The sequence below is a fragment of the Cheilinus undulatus genome, linkage group 3, assembly GCF_018320785.1.
Source record: "Cheilinus undulatus linkage group 3, ASM1832078v1, whole genome shotgun sequence".
Classification (NCBI taxonomy): domain Eukaryota; kingdom Metazoa; phylum Chordata; class Actinopteri; order Labriformes; family Labridae; genus Cheilinus; species Cheilinus undulatus.
The window spans coordinates 38,981,527-39,002,604 of NC_054867.1; the positions used below are offsets into that span (position 1 = coordinate 38,981,527).

Consider the following 21,078-nt stretch of genomic DNA (forward strand, 5'->3'; position numbering starts at 1 on the left):
AAAAACCTTGAGCGACATGGAGACATCAAGGACTTCCCTCTCTAAGGGACTCTAAAGAGAATTCCTAGGATGTATTTGCTGACCAGTGTATGAAACAAATAGTGGGGATACAGGCTGTGACAGAAGGCAGAGCGGAGAGGCACACAGCAGGCAGATAGGGGCACGTCTTCTGCATCAGGCAAAAAAAAAAAAACTAAATCCTCCTGTAGAGCAAAGCCACTATGAAACAATCAGAAAATAACATCTTCTCTGTGTTAACACTCTTTAGCAGCAGGACATAGGTACTTATTTGCTTGCCCATTGCGGCGTACTGCCTTTCTATCTCCAGCCATTGCATCTTTGGGTTGAAATACAAATGCATAACTTTTTTCTTCAAAGCTATTGTTCATTTACCATTGAAAAATAACAGGTATACCATGTATCATTAAGAGCATGCAGTATCCAGTGTTAGGAGCCATGCATTACTAAGTTAAGTGTTACAGTAACTCTGTTACTGTTTATGGTAACTAGTGTTGTAATGGATTTCTTTTTAAAGTCATTAACACCGTTACAATAACAGAAAATTTAAAGCACTTGTTACTTTTACAACCAACAAAATGTTGACAGCTTTGAAATTGGAGGGACAGAAATAAGTTTTAAAGCGACTGTGTGACTGATATGTTTTGTGGCCACTTGCCAGGAAAAAAAAAATCCATATGCATAGGCCTATTTGTTTAGATGAAACACTGTTTTAATGTTTGCCATATTATCTCAAATGTATATATAAATATATATATATATATATATATATATGAAAATATACTTCAGACCTAGAGCTTCAGTTGTTAAAACACACTTGATTATGTTGATGTAATAGTGACAAACAGAAGAAAAATTTCAGCTAATATAGGTCTATTGATCCTGTTTAAAACTCCTCAAAGGTATTTGTATATATGGTCTTTATTTATAGCTAACATGGACAAGTACAAACAGCAGATATTTGGTTGTAAATACAGGCAGAAATGTCCAAGTCTGCCAATATGATAATGAACTTTTTACGCTAATACCTGCTTATAGCGATATCCTGTATCCCTGCTTAAATGTATTACAACTCATCTCACTGCTCCCAAGTGGCTGAAACATCAGTTTCAACAGGCTTCAGCAGGAACGTCCTGCTTTTAGTTTTTTTCTGGCTGTATTTCTAATTTTCCATCCCTGTCTTGCTCTTGTCACACAGGCGGTCAAACAGTTGTACAAATACACACTTGAAGGTAGATACACACTTCTCTCTAGTGAGGTCATGCAACCTTCTGGATCCCAGAAATCCACCACCTGACCCGGCACACACACTCAGGACTCCTATACATTTTCAACAAGTTTTCTTTGGTTCCCTTGAGAGGAGGGAGAAGTCCCAAATCCTCTCAGTGACACGACTTTGAAACGTCAGGGGAATACAGCAGTGTTATCCAAACTCAGAGTGCCACGCTCCATGTATGCGTTGACCTGACATGTGATCCCAGCTGGATAGCTTCCAAATTAAAGATGACTGTGTTACAGATTTCCTCCTTTCCAATAGTGGCACATGAGATTGACTTTGACTGAGTTATTTTCAACTTTAACCTCCATATCCACCTCAAATAAAGAGCATCTGACCGTGAGTACCGCTATTACATCCTACGCTCACATCCAAGGTGATTCAACATGCTGCACACCGACAACATTTGAGAGACAGTTATTAAATCACTGCTTGAACACCTTTTTTACTCCTTTTTTACTGCCAATTTGAAAAGAAAGCCATTATGCTTGGACATCAAAAAGAGAAAGTGGCTTTTACCTGGAAAGCTCCTCACACTGAGTCTAGTGTCGAATTATGGCTCAACCTTACATTGACCCCAAAGGAGTATTTTTCCCTTTGTCCTCTCACTAAAGAAACAAAATCTAAACTGATAATATTGGCTGTTACATTTCCCTAAGCTGCAGTATCAGCCCAAACTAATAACTCTATGGTCCAGGATGTTTCACTTTTGTCTCCAGAGGAGGAATAATGTATATATGCATTTTATAATTTGTTGGGTTCAGGTTGAAGAGGATACATTGTTGTACTCTTCATCTCTAACTACATGTTAAATTATTGATATTATTTACATGTCTGTAGTTTTACCTAGTAATATAGCCACACTTTCACTTGAATATGAATGGGTGAAGGTGTACATGTATTGATATTTAAAGATATTATTGCTATTTTTTATTCTGTATTTAAATATTATCGGCAAACGTTTCCTTACTTTTTGTTTTGTTACACAGTATATTGTTCCTTATAAGTGCCCTCTACTGTGAGCTGTTGTAATAACCGATTTTCCCCCAATGGGGGATCGATAATGTTGATCTTGTCTTAAACCTTAAATTATCCTCAAAAGACCAGATTGAATTACGTGATCGTGGTTATGTAAGCCTGTTTTGGTGCAGCTGTTGACGTTAGATGAAATGCTTAGTAACAAAAGGGTGAGGGTGACAACAGCTGGCGACACAAACAAATCCTCTTTAGACCGGATCACCTCATTTCAGTTCAGCCAGTTTGGTCTACGCATGCTACGAAGGGTTTGGTCCTTCAGAGGTTTATTCTCCTTGACTGGCACAAAGCTAATCTACCGTACGTCACATAAGAGGACCTGACAATATTTATAAATGCAACATTTGCTACCTGTAAAAACAGTTTTTTGAATGTATCTTTTAATGGTTGTATAAACTACTGCATGGTTCAACCTTGGGATGAATGACATGAATAAAGCACTGCAGCATCTTCAGGCATATCTATATTAGAAACAAAGACTACAGGATTCATATCAAGAGTAGATCCTTGTGGCTTTATCAAACACACTCATTCAGTCACCGAGTGAGGCTCTTTAAATAGATCCCTACACCACTACAGGGGGCTGATTGTGATTGGCTGCTGGATTGACATGACATATTGTCCTTCCAGAACTAGTTCATTATAATTAAAGCCAAGCCAATACATCAGCAGAGCAGATATCAGCTAACTTTAGCTCATCAGTGAAACTCCTCTAGTCAGCTGCTAATTAAAAACTTCCAGTGAGGGATGCTAAAGAAAGCTCATCAGTGGAACAGTATGAGAGGGACTGATGCTTTTTCTTTTGTTTCATGTACATTTTCCCCCAAAAAACATGTCCTGCTGAGTGCATTTGTTCATTCATTAATAACTAAACCAAGATTTTAATCTTTACACATGAAAAAGCCTTTAAAGTTTTTGTTTGTTTATGCTGTTTTCAGAAAATAACATCAGAACTTTTGAGATTAATTGATTCTTTGACGAATCAATCAAAAGAAAATCCATGAGAAGCAATTTTGAATTTGGATTTATTGTTTCTGCTGAGTTCACTGAGCAACTTTTATGGTTTAAATGTTAAAAAAAGTTTCAGTTTTCACTGAAGCAGTGTAATTTTAGACTGTTGGATGAAATGAGCTATCTAAGGTGTTAGCTTAGGCTAGGGTTGTCACAATGTCACAAGTGTAAATTTTAATATGACTATTATTTTTGTTTTAATGACCAGAAATGAAAATATACATTAATAAATAAGTTTAAAGTTGCCAACCTATTTGTGCAGTTTGATGTACATGAGTTTGTCAGCTTTTGTTGGTGGATTCATTTCTCTTCTACACACTTGACTTTTGCTGTACTTTTCAATACTATTGATCATCGATTGTCCATCCATTCATTATCCATTAGTGGTTGCCAAAGTTGGGTTCAGGACCCCAGGGGTCCTTAGACAATGAGGGGGCATTGCAAGATTCTCCCAAAACTTCTTTGTCACTGCACCTGTAGTTTTAAGTTCCATTCGTCTTTTGCTGAGGTGTGTCATGCTACTACTGAGCAGTGTTGGGGGTAACACGTTACAAAGTAATCCGTTAGAGTATTCAGATTACTTTTTTGGAGTAATGAGTAACGTAACGCGTTAGTTTCACGATTCAAGTTATCCCGTTATTAGTTACATTTTCGAAAGAAAAACCCAAAATTTCCTCTCTTGTCCGTGGCTTCAAAAAGAGAGAAAGAACAAAAAAGAAGCTCCTCAAGCAACTGCCCTGTTTGTCCTTCTCTCTTCCTGTAGTCACGTTGGCACGTACCAGCGGAAGGTAAACATTCTGTGCCATTACGCGCACGTTGTTAGCTTGTTGAACCAGCGAGATGACAGAGAGGACAGCAGGCCGCTGTGGAATTATCCCCATTATGATGGATTTTTAGATAAAAGGGACAAGAACAGCATCACAGTGAAACGTAAGTTTAAAAGCTCCGCTTGCTTTCACTGAATCAGCTGTTCAGCTGTTCCAATTACGCGCTGTTATTACGCACAGCGTTTGAGTGATTCTTTCTGCCTCTGCTCAGCATGTTTCAAATTGTGAGCATGTTAAAGAGCTGTGAAGGTTTTTTCTTGTCTGTTAGCGGTGTTCTCAGGCTGCAGAGATACAGATAATGGGCTGTAAATTACACTGTACATTGGCATTAGAGTCTGCACATGCAAAAGCAGACGTGCGGTCGTTATCTGTTGTTTTTACAAACGCCGAGTGGAAGAGTGGCTAGAGGGGGTTAATATTTAGTAACGCAAAAGTACTCTAACGCGTTACTTTAAGAAGTAGGCAACGCAGTAACGTAACAAATTAATTTTCCCAGTATGTAACGCAGTATTCTATTGAGTTAGTTTCGAAAGTAACGCTACCCAACACTGCTACTGAGAACACCACATTTCCTGATGTTCCTATTTGCCGGAGTTACCACGTTTATCGTTGTTTTAACTTTGCTCTAGCTTCGCCCTTCTTTCAATCATCATGGGCATAAACCAATCCGTTTAAACACATCTGTAACAGTTGTTTAAGCCATTGTAGTACGAGTCGCTGCAGCGCTGGGCCCAGAGTTTGTGTTAAAGCCCCAGACAGGCCGACAGAGACGCTGTGCATAGAGAGTACACTGGCTACATGTTGATGTTATTACTGACGGTACATTTGATGAGGTGAGAAAAAAAAAACTTTTACCTTATAACTTTACTTTAGATTAATCAAACAGGTGACGTTTGGCTTGTTACCTGTTAGCCCTTTAATGCTGGAGGGAAACATGTTGATGACTGGACCCAGACTGAGCTGTTGTCTGTCAAATATCACTCTGCTACGCTAACAGCGGCATCGTTTGAGCTTCATGTGTGCATTACAACACAACTCGTGTTTCAACTAGTGATGATAGTGTTGCAAAATTCAATTCTGTGATAGAAATATGAGGTGACACTATTTATACTGGTTTACCAACTAAGACTACCACTTAGCAGATCAATCTGCAATGAAAATATACCTGTAGCCCAAATTCTTGAATCTGGATGTACTCAAAATATCTCATGATTTAGTTTCAATTATAAATGCCTTCTCAAAACTCCCTAACCAGTCAGGCTTAAACTACAATCATCTTAACATATAGGCTAACCCCAGCATCATTATCATATGCTTGTTTAACAGAAACGGGGCAGAATTAATAATAGTAGCTGTAGTAGTAACAGCATAAGCTTTGCTGCTTTAAACACACTGAGAATTGAACTTTTTTTTTCAGAAGTCTTGGCCAAGAATCACAAAGCAGAAGACGAGTGGAGAGTCAGACATCTGTGGGGACTTATCCATCTGTGAGTGATCTCATTTCAATTCCTAACCATCAGTGCACATGTAAAAAAAGTCATAGTTAGACCGTGGCCGTCGTTATTTGTGATTTCTCAGAGCAGAAGGTGGAAGAGAGAGTTCTTCTTAAAGCAGACGGCATTTCGGCTAATAACCATGTGTGAGTGTAAGCATGAAAAACAACACAATCTGTTTCCAAGTTTTTCAAGAGGAATGAAAAATACCAGGCAGCGCCACCGACGATTTGTTTCTGTACACAGCGGCACACACTCACACTCACACATTTTACATCTAACAACAGGCACATCCACAGAAATTACAGGCATCTGTGTTAGCACGGCCTGGCAGGGCACTTGTTTTTTTTTTTTATTAAGTGGCACAGTAACGCGTCTGAAACCCTCCCTTCCATCCTCACCACTGAGGTTTGGATGATGGTCACGACTTTGTGTGCCCAAACCGGGTCTCACGAGCTCTGCAATTGCTTTGATGCATTTTTCAAAAGGGCTGTGACATGAATGCCAAAAAACACACAGCTCCCAATTCCTCCAGACAGCACACAGTATCCTCCCCATTCCTCCTTTGTCACATTTTCTCAGCGATAGTGGAATTTTTGTAACAGTAATATAAGTTCTTTAGAGGAAGCCCTATACTGTACCGCCACACTGCCAGCTGACAGAACTGAGGCACTACTGAAGTTCTGTTTTGGTACACTTTGTAATGAAACTCCCTCCCTCTCCCTTCCTCTCTCTCTCCTCCTGCTCTCTTTTTCCTCTATAATGTTTGTAGGTTAGATCTGATTTTCTCTATGTTTGTTTTTATCCATGCCCCGGGCAAAAATAGAGGTGGAATACCTTGATGTTGTCTTGTCACAGTATCCAGCTCTTAGTTACAGTAGTGTGTTTTGATTCCCTTTTTGTGAACTATTGCATTTTTTAATTCATCCACCATGAGGCTTGGAGCTTGATGGATTTTAAGCTGGAGCTGTTTTCACATACAGTTGAAACCAGAAGTTTACATACACTATATAAAAAGGCACATAAACTTTTTTTTCTCACCGTCTAACATTAAATCAGAATGAACTTTTCCTGTTTTTGGTCAATTGGGATTACCAAAATTATTTCTATTTGCTAAATGCCAGAATAATGAGAGAGATCATTTTTTAGACAATTTTTTATTATTTTCTTGAGAGTCAGAAGTTTACATACATTTCATTAGTATTTGGTAGCATTGCCTTTAAACTGTATGACTTGGGTCAAACGTTTTGGATATGCTTCCACAAGCTTCTTACAATAGTTTGCAGGAATTTTGGCCCATTCCTCCTGGCAGAACTGGTGTAACTGAGCCACGTTTGTAGGCCGCCTTGCTCGCACATTCCTTTTCAGCTCTGCCCATACATTTTCAATGGGATTGAGATCAGGGCTTTGTGATGGCCACTCCAAAACATTGACTTTGTTATCCTTAAGCCACTTTGTAACCAGTTTGGCAGTATGCTTAGGGTCATTGTCCATTTGGAAAACCCATTTGCGCCCAAGCTTTAACTTCCTGGCTGATGTCTTGAGATGTTGCTTCAGTATTTCCACATAATGTTCTTTCCTCATGATGCCATCTGTTTTGTGAAGTGCACCAGTCCCTCCTGCAGCAAAGCAACCCCACAACATGATGCTGCCACCCCCATGTTTCACAGTTGGGATGGTGTTCTCAGGCTTGCAAGCTTCCCCCTTTTTTCTCCAAATGTAACGATGGTCATTATGGCCAAAAAGTTCAATTTTAGTTTCGTCAGACCACAGAACATGTCTCCAAAAATTAAGGTCTTTGTCGCTGTGTGCATTTGCAAACTGTAATCTGGCTTTTTTATATTTCTTTTGGAGTAATGGCTTCTTCCTGGGAGAGTGGCCTTTCAGCCCATGTCAGTACAGGACTTGTTTGACTGTTGATAATGACACACTCTTACCAGCTTCAGCCAGCATCTTCACAAGGTTTTTTTGCTTTTGTTCTTGGGTTGAGATGCACTTTTCGGACCAAAGCACGCTCATCTCTGGGACACAGAACCCGTCTTTCTTCCTGAGCAGTATGATGGCTGGACATTCCCATGGTGTTTATACTTGCGTATAATTGTTTGAACAGATGAACGTGGCACCTTCAAGCATCTGGAAATTGCACCCAAGGATGAACCAGACTTGTGCAAGTCCACAATTCTCTTCCTGATATCTTGGCTGATTTCTTTTGATTTTCCCATGATGTTACACAAAGAAGCAGTGTGTTTCAGGTGTGCCTTAAAATACATCCACAGGTGTGCCTCTAATTAACTCAAATGTTGTCAATAAACCTATCAGAGGCTTCCAAAGACATGACATCATCATCTGGGCTTTCCCAAACTGTTTAAAGGCATAGTAATCTTAGTGTATGTAAACTTCTGACTTTGAAGAAAGTAATAAAAATTGTCTAAAAAAAATCCTTTTTCATTATTCTGGCATTTAGCAAATAGAAATAATTTTGGTAATCCTAATTGACCAAAAACAGGAAAAGTTTCATTTGATTGCATGTTAGACGGTGAGGAAAAAAAAGTTAATCTGCATTTTTATATAGTGTATGTAAACTTCTGGTTTCAACTGTATGTGCTGCTGAAGTTTCTAGAAAATTCCAGAACAGCCTTCTCTTGGAAGTCATCCTGAGTTGCATATTCACACAAGTCTGAAGTTTGATAGAGGACCTGATGTAAAACGATGTGATGACAATTGAAGATGGTGGATGAGGTAACATAGTCTGACATTATGAAGAACAATTGCACCAGTTTTACACTGGGTGCAGTGTATATAGTGCCCATAAAAAGAATTCACCCCCTTGGATGTTTTACCCATTTATCACTTTTATAAATTATTCATGGTAAGAATAATTAGACTTTTTTGTCAAAAAAACCCAAAACACCCTCTTTAATGTCAAAGTTAAAACAGATTTCTACAAAGTAATGTCAGTTAAATATAAATATGTTGCTAAATAAGTGACTGTCTAAATATCCTCCCCCTTCAAGTCAATATTTATTGCTCCTTTGGCTACGAGTTTTCCAGGGCCATCTGCTGAGAAGCATCCCCACAGCATGCTGCTGCCACCGTCCTTCACTGTGGGGATGGTGTGTTTATGGGAATGTGCAGTTTTTGGTGTCCACCAAACAAAGCGTCTAATCTGATGCCCAAATAGCACCATTTTGGTCTCATCAGATGCTTGGCCATGGGGTCTCTGACATCTTGGCAGGTTTGAGTTCTAAGTTGCAGTAGCTGTTTTCAACCTGTAGATGGTGGTCACTATGCATATTTCTAACAAAATGTTGAATTTAAATAGCCTAATTTGTGTTAAAATGTCAGGATTTGGACCCCAACTGATCAATAATACTACTTTATACCCATTTGCTTAGGTTTTCCCCTGAATGTCCAATGGATGCATCTTTAAAATAGTGTAATTTCATTTAACCAGGGTTGTCTTCGGTTAACTATAGACCTTGAGAACACCACGTGTTTATATGTAAGTTGACACTTGTAGAAAAGAACCAACATATTTTAAATGATTTTTAAACTTCTTTGTTTTCAGGCATAAAAGTCTCTCCAAGCTATAATCTAATACCTCTTTAATTTTTTTCTAGTAGTTCAGATAAGGTTTTCTGTTCACAGTCATAGACAGCTTCTTTTCCTCTAAAAAAGATCAATTTCTTACTTTCAGACTGCACAAATGAGGAGTTATAGAGCTGTTTGCCATTGCATTTTACTTTACACATGTTTTTGGCTCTCCTGCCTTCAGTGGGGTCAGGGATCAAAAGATCTGGTCTGGGACTTTAAAGGAAGGATAGAAGAGTTAGGGCAGAGCTGTGCTGAGCTTGTTTTACTTCTAAAGGAAAAATAACCATCCAAACTTTTTTCCTGTTTGGTTCAGAATAGCCGTTTCATCTTCGGGGTTCTAATCTATAACCTAACATTAGGATGGAAGGCACAACTTCATCTCTTTTAGATGTACAAGCATGAAGCCAAAGGTGGACTTTAGGACCTACAGCCAGTCAGGAGGGGAGTTCCAAATATTTTGCGGTATTTAGGAGCTATTATTTTTCTCATCTTTTTATTCAGTCCTGATGCTGAGCTCTATTTCATGTCAGAGGTCAAGTACTGATCAGGTATTGATATTCTTAAACACTAAAAAAGGTATTATACACATTCTTAGGAAACCTTTACACGTCTTTATTTTCATTGGTGTTTCAATCACACACAACTTCTTCACCAACATGAATGTGCCAGAGATATCCTTGCTGTTAACTGTGCGTAACTGGATGCGTCATGGCTGACATACTTCCCCGGGGTTAATTTGACAAATCAGCTGTGCTTTGTCCTCAAAAACAAACCTGATGCAGACAAAGGATACAGTATATTCATGCCTGGTAGAGGCAGTGAGGAGACAAAGAAGGTGTGCCAGTCAACACAGCAACAGAGAAAACAGCAGGTGAAAGGCAGACAAACTGATAAACCAAATCCACTGTCAAACCAGCTAGGAACGATATATTCTCTTGAAGAATTCCATGCTTAATCCTGATAAAATAGTGATAATCAGATTGTTTTTTTTTTTTTTTTTCAGTTTGAAAATTGACTGTGCAAAATGGCTCTGTAGTTTTTTAAATTAGTTTTTCATTAGATACATATCTGATGAGGATGATATGACATAATAACAAAAACTTAAACAAAGGGTTAACCCTGAGGACCCTTTTTATATTTTGTAACCCCATATAAAAGCAGTCAGCTGAAAGTCACCAGTGAGCATGGTCACTACTTGAGTGCCATGAGCGTTATGTCTATTCGTGGAGGAAAATGATATAGAAATAAAGTACAGATGATGTGATCTGACTACCAGTGACAAGTCGTAGCTGACCTAATGTTACTATTGATTAATGCCGTTAATATTATGTTAGTTCTGATTTCAGAATTAATGTTATAGAAAACTCCTCGTCATGTTTGTGGTTTACATCCCACACATCAGATAGTTGTATGCCGGCTTAACTCTCTGGTGTGCCCTCTAGAGGTTTCTTTCAATAACATGCATTGCAAATAGCCAAATGAAGCTTAGTATGAGTTCAAGTCGAAGGCTTTCATTTCCATTCATCCTTTCATTCATTAAAAATCCCTCACTGCCATGTCTCCCTTTCCCTGCTGTTTCCTGCTCTGGTAATCAGCTGGTATGGGCTTCTACTCACTCAAATTCGAAGACAATCCCCTTCTGTCTCGACCTCTCTCAGTCCAATCATCCTGCTGCTGTCATATTTGAAAACCTGTCTTCATCTCCTCCACAGTGTTGTTTCAGTCTGATCGCTGCAACCTTCCTCCACCCCAGCTACCTCACTTACATCTCATCAGTGTCCTGGTCCAGCTCCTCTGTGCATCCTGCATCCATTCATTGCTACAAAATCATTTTTCCGTGATTTATGCTCAGACATGAGTTTAGTTGGCTTGTTTTAGGAGGAGAGGGGGTGCTGTAACACCTGAATATGCATTTAACTGCTTTATCTCTTCTGATTTTGTTACACCATTATGGCAAAGAGCAGAAAATACTGTGGTATTGATTTGCCCAGGTCTAGAAAGTATATCCCTGGACTTGGGGACAGGCAAAGCTGAATGTAAACAAGATAGAGCAGGTGATAAAAAGGTATTCCATTTGGAAAACTTCCACTTTCTTATAGGGAATCAACAAAACAGAAGTGCCTTAAAAGTTTGTGATATCTAACAACACAAATAAATCCCCTGCTGCAGATGCAGCTCAGAGCACATAGAAAATGTCTGGTATTATCAGTGGGGAAATTCTCCAACAGCATTATAGATTGACTTGAGTGTCATAAATTCTCCCAAATAGCCCCATATCATAATATTAGAGGGGACGTCATATCTGAATATGAGAGGAATAATAGCTTTTCCTCCTTCTGTCTGCCTGTCTTGATGAAAAGCTCATTTTATTGCCACAATCATAATGGAATTATCTCCAGGTGTGATGAGGGCATTTAATGAAATCATTACAAAGGATTACTTGCTCTTTTTCATGGGCTTATTAAAAGGGCCTTTGAGATAGGAGGCTGTGTAAGAAAGGCTGTGTGTTTTTTTTTTCCTCTCCACTCTGAGTGATTGCGTGTTTGTCAGGCTGGCCGTCGCACCATTTGTGGCTGGCATAAAAGCCTGCAGGGAGCCACAAGATCTGATTGGGAATCTTAGGGAGAAAAAAGAAAAAAAAAGAAGAAAAAAATACATTGGCCGCTGCAGTGTTGTATTGATGTGTTTGAACATAGGGCTCTCATTTTCATGCCCTCAAAGCACACATAAAAATGGTTTTTCAATAAACGCTACACTTTGATGCATAGTTTATCTGTTCAGGCTGTAATAATGGTGTTTCTCTGTCTCTCTTTCCCTTCCTCCGTCTCCTTTATCCTCTTTTCCTTTTTTAAAGAGCCCCTCGTCTCTCCTCTTCCTTTCTTCCTCTACCTATCCCACCTTTACAAGCCGTCCCGTGTCTTCACCCAGCTCATGTATTGAACTGTGTTTAACCTGGCCCTGTAAATCTTATTCCTACATTGCCTGAGGGAGAGACATACACTCTGGGTGTTAAGCTTAATGAGCAGAACAGGCAAATCACAGCTGCACTATTGCCATCCATAATTCTCTTTGATTGAGTCCTGAATTGTAAAATCGATGTCTCCTTGCCCCCCGTTCACTTGTAGTTAATATTTCTCTCCATGACAAAGCAACTTTGTTTCTTCCCTCATCAACCAGCAGTGGCCTGAGGATCTTCCATACATCAGGGGGAGATGGCAGATACAGTTCAAATCATTCATCTTTATTGGAGTTATTGGCAATGCTGTTATGTCAGTTTTTCTAAGAGGAAAGTGCTGTCCACTAGTGTTTCCTTTAATGGTTATTTCCTCGACTTAAACTAGAACCACTCATTAAATTCAACTGGTAGAAATTAACAAGTGCATTCAGTCAAGGACTGCAACATGAACTTGGCTTTTCAAGTTTCATACCTCTTTATGCTTTTATTTTACTGCAGAAATATTAAACTCTGTCTGCCTTTGCATGTATTTTGGCAGCTATATTTGTCACTTGGAGGCCCCAGGCAAAGAACTATATGAGGTCCTTCTCTATTTTGCTGAAAGCAATCACAGCTAGTGAGCAAAATATATTCACACTACAGCTGTAATATCAGTACTTCTGCCACAAACAGGGATTTTTCACATTTAATTTTATGCCGTTTTGCCATATAATAATTCACTATTTTATGGGTTTAATATTGCTATATAGATCTATTTTCTACACTTATGTTGATATAAAGACATTGTGGGGCTTTTGGAGGGACTAACCCTCAGTAGGGGATTCAGGGGTCCTTCTAAGGGATTTTTTTAGTCTGTCAAACTCTATTTAGATACTATTTTTATGCACTTGGGCTTCCTAATATACATTCCAAACACTTATTTTTCATCACTTGATATATTTTTTTAGTGTTTACTTAACTTTCAGTACAAACCTTTCCCTTTGCCTTGAGGCCCCTTGGTGCAAAAAACCTCAGGCAATCGGCTACCTTTGCTTAATAATAATTCCTCCATGCCTATCTAATATAAAAGAATATAAAAATAAACTATGAAACAATCTTATTTGATGATCCAGGCTTGACCAGTTACGGTCCTTATACAGAGCCCCTCCCCCATTCTCTACTATCTCTTCTGTTGTCCTGTGTAATAAAAGTTTAAAGCTAAAACTGTCAAGGTCATCTATGGGGACTTGAGTATAAACAACAGTCATGTCAGATATGCTACAGGCCCCTGATGATTTCCAGCTTTTTGCTGTAATTCCTGTGGCCTTAAATGCTGAAGCTTGCATTTTTTTAGGCTTTATCTTTCAGTAACATTGCAAGAGCAATAATACTGTACAAATAAATCCTACTTTTCCTGTTTATTTATATGTTAGGGAGGGACCTGGGGAGAGATATGTGAGAAAGTTCCACAGGTTGGTTTCGAACCTGGGTTGACCACGTGCATGGGGCAACACCTGCCCCCCCCAGTCTGCTTTGTTGATACTTAATTATAGTTTTAAATTTTTGTCAGGACTTTGGACTGTCGTTGCTCCTGCTTTCTCTTTTTTTGCAAGGTAGGGCTGCATGGTGGAGCAGTGATCCCTTACCCTGTTGCTAAAGGATTGTGGTTCCAGTACCCCAGGGACAAGGCCTTTCTTTGTGGAGTTTGTTTGTTGTCCCCATGCAAGCATGGGTTCTCTTTGGATGTTCTGACTTCCTCCCACAGACCAAAGGCATGCTTTAGGTGAATTGGTGACTCTAAATTGCCCTTAGGTATGAGTATAGCTGGTTGGTTGTCTCTGTATTTCAGCCCTGGGATTGGCTGGAAACCAGTCCAGGGTGTACCCGCCTCTTGTCCAATGACAGCTGGGGTCAGCTCCAGCCCCCAACCCTGTTTGGGATAAATAGTACATAGAATGAATGAACAAAATTGCTTTTACAGTAAGTGCCTTAGAAGTCTCCCTGAGGATTAAAAAAAAATCTGAATTTAACTGAGCTGAGTTATAATGCTATTCCTGTTATAATGTCTATGGAATTTAAAACATTTTTCAAGAAGTGTCTCGCCACCAAGAGTTTAAGTTTATGGGAGCCTTTGGCACAGCATAGACCCCTTTATTAGACCATTCATTTAAAGATTAATGTTTTTTTTTTTTTTTTCTTTTTTTCAACTGAGGTAGAATTCTAAATAGGATCACTTATAAAGAGTTGTCCATTTCATACACTTTTTGTTTAATGTCTTTTACATTTTTACATTTTTTATTTTTCATAAAAATATTTCATGAATATTTTTACACTTTAAAAAGCTTCTTTTACTTTGTTAAACATTTACAGCTACTCCCTTGACCAGTTAACACGGTGTTGCTGAAGAGTAGTCTTGAAAAACCTCAAGTTGGGTTCATAACTTATGAATCCAAACTCTTCTATTCCATGACACACTTTTGAATAAAAAAGAAATCCTGCAGATATTCAGAAGGCAGCAGAGTGTCTGTGTCTCAGTCTGGAGTCCGTCACTGAGCTGACAGCGAGGGTGAACAATGGTTACGTTCACAGCTGTTGTCAAGCTGTGATGAATCGCTCGCCGTTACTACTAATGCTTAAAACAGAAAATGAATCCAAGTCGTGAATAAATGTATGAAACATTTGTGTTGTGCCTGGTCAGCACTGACTCCTGTTAACTTAAAGACGGAGGGAGGAAAGGAGAAAAAACAAAGAGCAGGCAAGTGGCTCAAAATCAAGCACTCAGCAGCTCCACAACACCCCCATTAGTCTTCATTTTCAGCAGGACATGCAACAGGGCCCTTACGTCTTCAGGAACAAACTGAAATTTATTGGGTCGGCCAGTGCGGGCTAATTGAAAGAAATTGTGTGTCTGTTTTCTTTCCATTAGCTTTGTAGAGGGTGGTGGGCCGAGGCGGGGTGCTGATCTGGGGCCTGAGCTTGTTGAACTCCGCTCGTCACCCCGGCGTGGTTTCCTGTTAATGGTTTGATCCATGAGCGCCCTCCACCGAGCAGACAGTCTGAGCTGTGGGAATCATTTAAGGAGGAATCGTTTAGGGAGGATTTATGAGATGCATTCATTATGAAGAGTGTACAGGCGAACACTCTTCGATCGGTAATGGCAGCTCAGCAGTGCTTTACTGTGCTTTCTGCACTCGCTCTAGTTTTGGTTCATTCTTCTCCCCCAGAGTGCAAACATACTGATTACGACTGATCGTCTCGGCCATTTCATCTTGAAATATTGCTTTATATTTCACACCTTGATCCTCCATAAATGTTGATGTGGGATTGTGGCTGGTTTGACTACACATTGTTATTGGCATGTTGCTTACATTGTTATCACGTCTGAGCAATTTGAGGCAACAATGACCTTTGTTGACCTAACATCCAAAGGAAACATGTTGAGTTTCTATCTATGTTAAACTACCTGAGGGAGACATTGCAAACCTACCTAATGCAGCAACCAGTTTAAATGAATTTTGACCTTTGTGAGCATTTGACTTCCCTTTGTCCAAGATGATGGCAGAATGACTTGGAATAAAAAGAAATGGAAGGCAGAAGACATTAAATTCTGGTTCAGATTTTTGTTTCTTGACTAAGTTCATCCCTGACATCACACTCCATAGACATTGAGACTCTATTGAATTTGAGTGCATAAAGATCTGACAGAGTGATCGTATGGTCAAATTCAGATTTGACCTAGTATACTAAACCAGCAATGCTCTTACAGGAAGTTTATTTTGCATTGTAAATAGAAATATATTGATTTAAGGATGCCTTTGTTTTATTGCTTATTACCGTTATGGATGTTGATGTAACTCATGTTTGAGAGAGATGGAAATGAAATCTTTCCTCACGGACAATTGAATGATTTTGCATTGAATTGATAAATTAAAAATACATCAAACATTACTATGTTGAACTGCCATATTAAACACATTTTTAAAGAGAAAAATATGTAACATGAGTTGTCAACTTTGAATGTTCCAAGCAGCTTACATGCAGTTTCCACAGGGTCCATCTGTCTGGACTGTCTGGTCCGCACCGTGCATTCCTGAGGAAATTGGGCACTTTTTAGTCAACATCTGCATCCAGCAGCACATGCTGGGATCCAATTCCAGTGCCTTCTTAAAGACCCTGTAAAGTGAAAATGGATCCGTATTTAGGTTTGTTGTATGACCGGTCACTGTGTTATGAACCCCCAGGTCAAATTTCAGTCAAATAAAACTTCTCTAGGTTTATGAAATTAAACTTCAAAATCAGGAAAAATGAGCCAATAAAATCTGCTCCTGATTGTTTAACCCATCATTAACCTAACATCATGTCAATACAGGAAGCAAATGACCAACAAAATAACCAGGCATGACAACATGCTGTTTATACGTTCTCCTTATTCCTGTGAGTTTATAATCTAGCTGCTCTGGGCTGTGCTGCAAACAAAACGGACCAAGCGTGAGCCAACGTAGCTAAAGCTAGTTTAGAAAGGCAGATAACACAGATAGTAGATGATTGGCCAGATTCCATGACTGTTGTCAGGTAAATCAAATTTTTGAAGGGTCTGGCTGCAGACTGTACATTTCTGATGGCTGCTCTCACAGACCGTTCCCCTCAGCCACCATATATTGGAAAGGAAGTGCTGTAATTTTATGGTGTGTGTGTATATATATATATATATATATATATATATATATATATATATATATATATATATATATATATATATATATATATTTACAGTTTTAGATTTTTTTTAAATTCAACTTTATTAATAAACAAAGTCTGACAGTTACATAAATGAAATACCCACAGCACAAACATGACAGACTAAGAAACATTTCATAAATAAAACAGAGATAAAGGTCAGAGATCTAACATAGCCAAACACAGTCCAAAAGTCCAAGCCTGCTTTGCCTATTATCCTTTATTGAAATACTGTCGTTATAATTAACTACATAACTAACTAACTACATTTCAGTAATGTTTTGGGGCTATTTTCAGTGTGGCTGAAATGTGTAGGACTTCCACTGTGACTTGCATTACTGTGCAGGACTAACACTGTAGCTAACATTACTAGTGCTGGCACCAGCCGCCTTCAGTCCTACATGCAGGTTCATATCCATACCCCGGGTATATGTGGTTAGTAGAGTTATGAGAGGCCCATTTCCCTCACTTACAGCCCCAGCTAGGCTGCAAAACATCTTGAACATTACATTTAAACAGCATTGTAGGTCAAGAGAAACAAAACTGATTCATTTAGCTGCTCAGCTGTGATCCTGAATGTGAATACGTTAAAGAATGCTTTGCTTAATTTGAGATTTTTTTTTTTAAATCATCCAAAATATTTCCAGGTATTACAAAGCTTTTGTTTGAGTCAGTAGCAAAAAAAACCTTAATACCAGTTTTACCATATATAGAGAAAAAAGGCCTATATATAAATCACATCCTGCAAGGATGCAATTCACAGATGAATATCTAAAAAGCCCCCTCTGGATGAGAATTTATTTATGTTATATTCAAATGATTTATATGTAAATACATTTCATAACTGGCACCTAAATCCTCAGTTATGATGGATACCAGCTGTATTCTACTTAGACTGGATGGAAACATCTATAAAAAAATCACTAAAAGTAAAAAGTTTGTTGTGTTTCCTCCTTGCATTGGCTGGAATCATATGTGGAACATCCTGAATGATTATTTTTGGTGAATCCTTAGCAGATATAATTTTTTGGAAGCCACCCCATTAGCTTTTGGCCAGAACAGTGTGCATCCCCAGTATGTTTATGTGCTTTAAAAACCCACTGAGTTCTACCTTGGACAAACTGATGGTAAACATTGGATGTGTTGCATATGTTTGGATGGTTCTGCCTTAATTGGGCCGAGAAATGATGGAGAATCTCAGTGTTATTACCTGTCGCTGTGCACTTTATCTACTTTTCTGAAGTATTGCATTAGCAAAGCACAAACTGAATGAGTCAGCTGCCTGTTCGAAGGCTGACAGGCATTCAGCTGAGTTACAGTAACAGACAGTTAAAAACATAATCCACAACTGCCAGCTACACTTTGACAACTCATATCGGCTCCTTCCTCTTCCTCTTCTCTGTCACCTGTGAGATCAGCTCCCTGCCTCTCCGTCTCCACCCGCGCCTCCTGCTCTGCTCCATTATAATTGCTCACATTTAACAGCTGAGCTTCTGAATCCTGAGGTGCAAAGAAAATAAGGAGGGGGCGGCATGTACAAAAAAGAGAATTAAATATATAAATGCACTCATCTCTAGTGGAAATTGACTGGCACCGGTGTTTAAAATAATAAGATGCAGCTGTTGATAGTGCCGACTGTCTCCAGGTTTACTTCCCCGTGGCCCCTGTGGCAGCGGAGGAGCCGTGATGAAGGCAGACAGCTGACAGGTGCTCCAGGATGATGCCGCCATCAGGTGCATCTGCTAAACTTAACTTGGAGACAGGAGAGGAGAGAGAGGGAGGGGAGGGGAGGGAGGCGAAGAGAGCGAAAGGGAAAAGATGCTCGACGTCTGAGTGAGCGTGGAAGAGGAGGAGAGGAGTGGCCAAAAAAATATAAATAAATATATGAGGGATAAGAGGGTTAAAGCAGAAAAAAGGAGGTGGAGGAAGAGCATGCGAAAGGAGAGATGGAGTAAGTATGTGAGTTTTGATTGCATGCACCTTAAAACTTTATGCCAGCCTTTTGCTGTAAAGAAATTTCACAGACAGTCTTTGAACCTGCAAGGTTGACAGGAGAGCCACTTCTCCGTCTAGACCGGCACTCTGAAAGGCTGACAAGTTTGCAGAGCAGGTCAGGAGATGGAGAGGAGAGGTGGAGGAAAGGGTAATAAGGGGAAATAATGAGCTGGTGCAGATAATGACAGAGGTAAAAAAAAAAAAAGAATGCATGAAAAAAAGGCAGCTTTTCACAATGGGACTTTAACACCTAGTTTCCACATACATATGGTCACAGCGGCAAGCCCATTCGTTCCAATGGGAAACTCCTCTCTTTTGTAATATTTTCATACAGATTCTTCACGCATTTCTTGACATGCAGCTTTTTAATTCCCCTAACACATACTCCAAGCTAATTATCATCCATCCATAAAAAGTGCACTTCCTTTGCATTGATCACAAGGCATCATAATCTATATTTTCATGGATGTACAGACATCAGTTACATACATACTGTTTGTAGAAACTAGGCGTAGGTTTTTTCAGGCTGTTGTACTCAAGTAAAAGCACAGTTACTTCAGTTAAATATGCTTAAGTAGAGGGAAAATTACTGTTATCTTAATACTACTTTAGTAAAAGCAAAAAGAAATTAATTTAAAGCTTATTTAAAGTACTGAGTCCTGGGTAGATTCTTATGATGCCTGAGAGGGTTGTAGGGGAGAGTGGGGTAAGATGAGCCACCAGGTAAATTGACCCAACCCTTGTATCTCCACATAGGGCTCAACAGTGTGGTTCCAGAAGCTAAAATCCCATCCATTTTCCCAAAAGTGGATTTGATTATTTGCCACATTATCAGAAATATCCAAATCAGACTTACCATGAGCTACATAAGTGCCAAACAATGATATGCTTCCATAGAAGACAACCATTTGCAAGCTTGCAAAGCTATCATCAACAACAAATGAATTGCACTGGATTGTGGGATATGTAGTTCCTTCTCCCTTGGAAAGAAATCTGTAATGTTTTTCTCCATTTTTGAACACTAAATGGTGAGTTTCACTTCTAGAACCAGAGCCACAGAAAAACTGGATGGGCACTGTTGAGCACTATTGTGCACAGGTTTTATCATGTGACCATGACTCCAGTTAATATCCTTCATTTCTTCATTTCATTGCTGTGTTAGAGAGAAGCACATGGGGGAAGTGTTTTTTTTTCACTCAAAAGAGAAAAAAAAGAAAAGCTTTTTACCTGTCAGTGTAAATTGAATTGTTTTTAAGAATATCGACAGTCATATCAAAGCAAATTTATCCAGGTATAAAAAATACATACATGTTGGTGATCAACTTACATGTATAATCATGTAAATCACGTTGCTAAGATGAGACTGAATTGCTGAACTAGACATTATTTTCCAAAAGTGTTAGCTATGGGGCAAAGTGAGCCAAAGGCTATGGGGTAAGTTGAGCCATCATCAAAAGGCGTTTAAGTTCCCTTTCGATGTCCGAATTGGGCAATGAGCTAACAAAATTTAAGATTATTCACTGAGGAACATCAGTAATATCAATTTTGATTGACAAGTATTTTTTATTATTTTATTTTTCCTTTCCAGTTATCTCAGTACTTATTATGACCAAATAAGGCTTTATTTTGTTCCTTTTATATCTTGAAATGACACACCACATGTCACTTCTTAACGACTTTTTGCCCTTATAATGCCGTCTATATTTGCAGCTTTTTGCCTTCTTTAGCGGCTTTATGCCACTTTTTGTTCATTTTTGCAAGTTCTTGCTGTATTTTACCTATTTTTTTTGCAAATTTTCACCACTTTTGCCACTTTTAACCCATTTTTGTATTGTTTTTTGCCCATTTACCACTCTTTATGCCACCTTACCCAATTTTTGCCACTTTTATTCCATTTGTGCCTTTTTTTAAGTGTTTAATCCTTTCTTGCCAATTTTCACTCACAATTATTCACTACATTTCTAAAAAAAGTTGTCTGGTTTCTTCTATTTTATTTTCTGTTATCCTGACATTTGCGCACATTATGGCTTAGCTATAAAGTCTTAAATGACTCCTAAAAGTTTGGTGTTTCCATCCACATTGCCAACAATACTCAGTACTCAACAAAGGTAATCCTGTTTTTATTAAAGGGGTTTGCATTTTGAAAAGGCTTTATTG

At 38.9% G+C, this 21,078-nt stretch overlaps 1 long non-coding RNA gene across 3 annotated transcripts in view; it reads left to right on the forward strand.

Moving 5' to 3' along the window:
* LOC121504970 overlaps positions 1-21,078 on the forward strand; it is a 100,254-nt gene that overhangs the window by 34,610 nt on the left and 44,566 nt on the right. For all 3 annotated transcript variants that reach the window (XR_005991495.1, XR_005991494.1, XR_005991497.1), the window contains exon 3: positions 5,585-5,654. This is a non-coding gene — a long non-coding RNA (uncharacterized LOC121504970). The remainder of the gene's footprint in view (positions 1-5,584; positions 5,655-21,078) is intronic.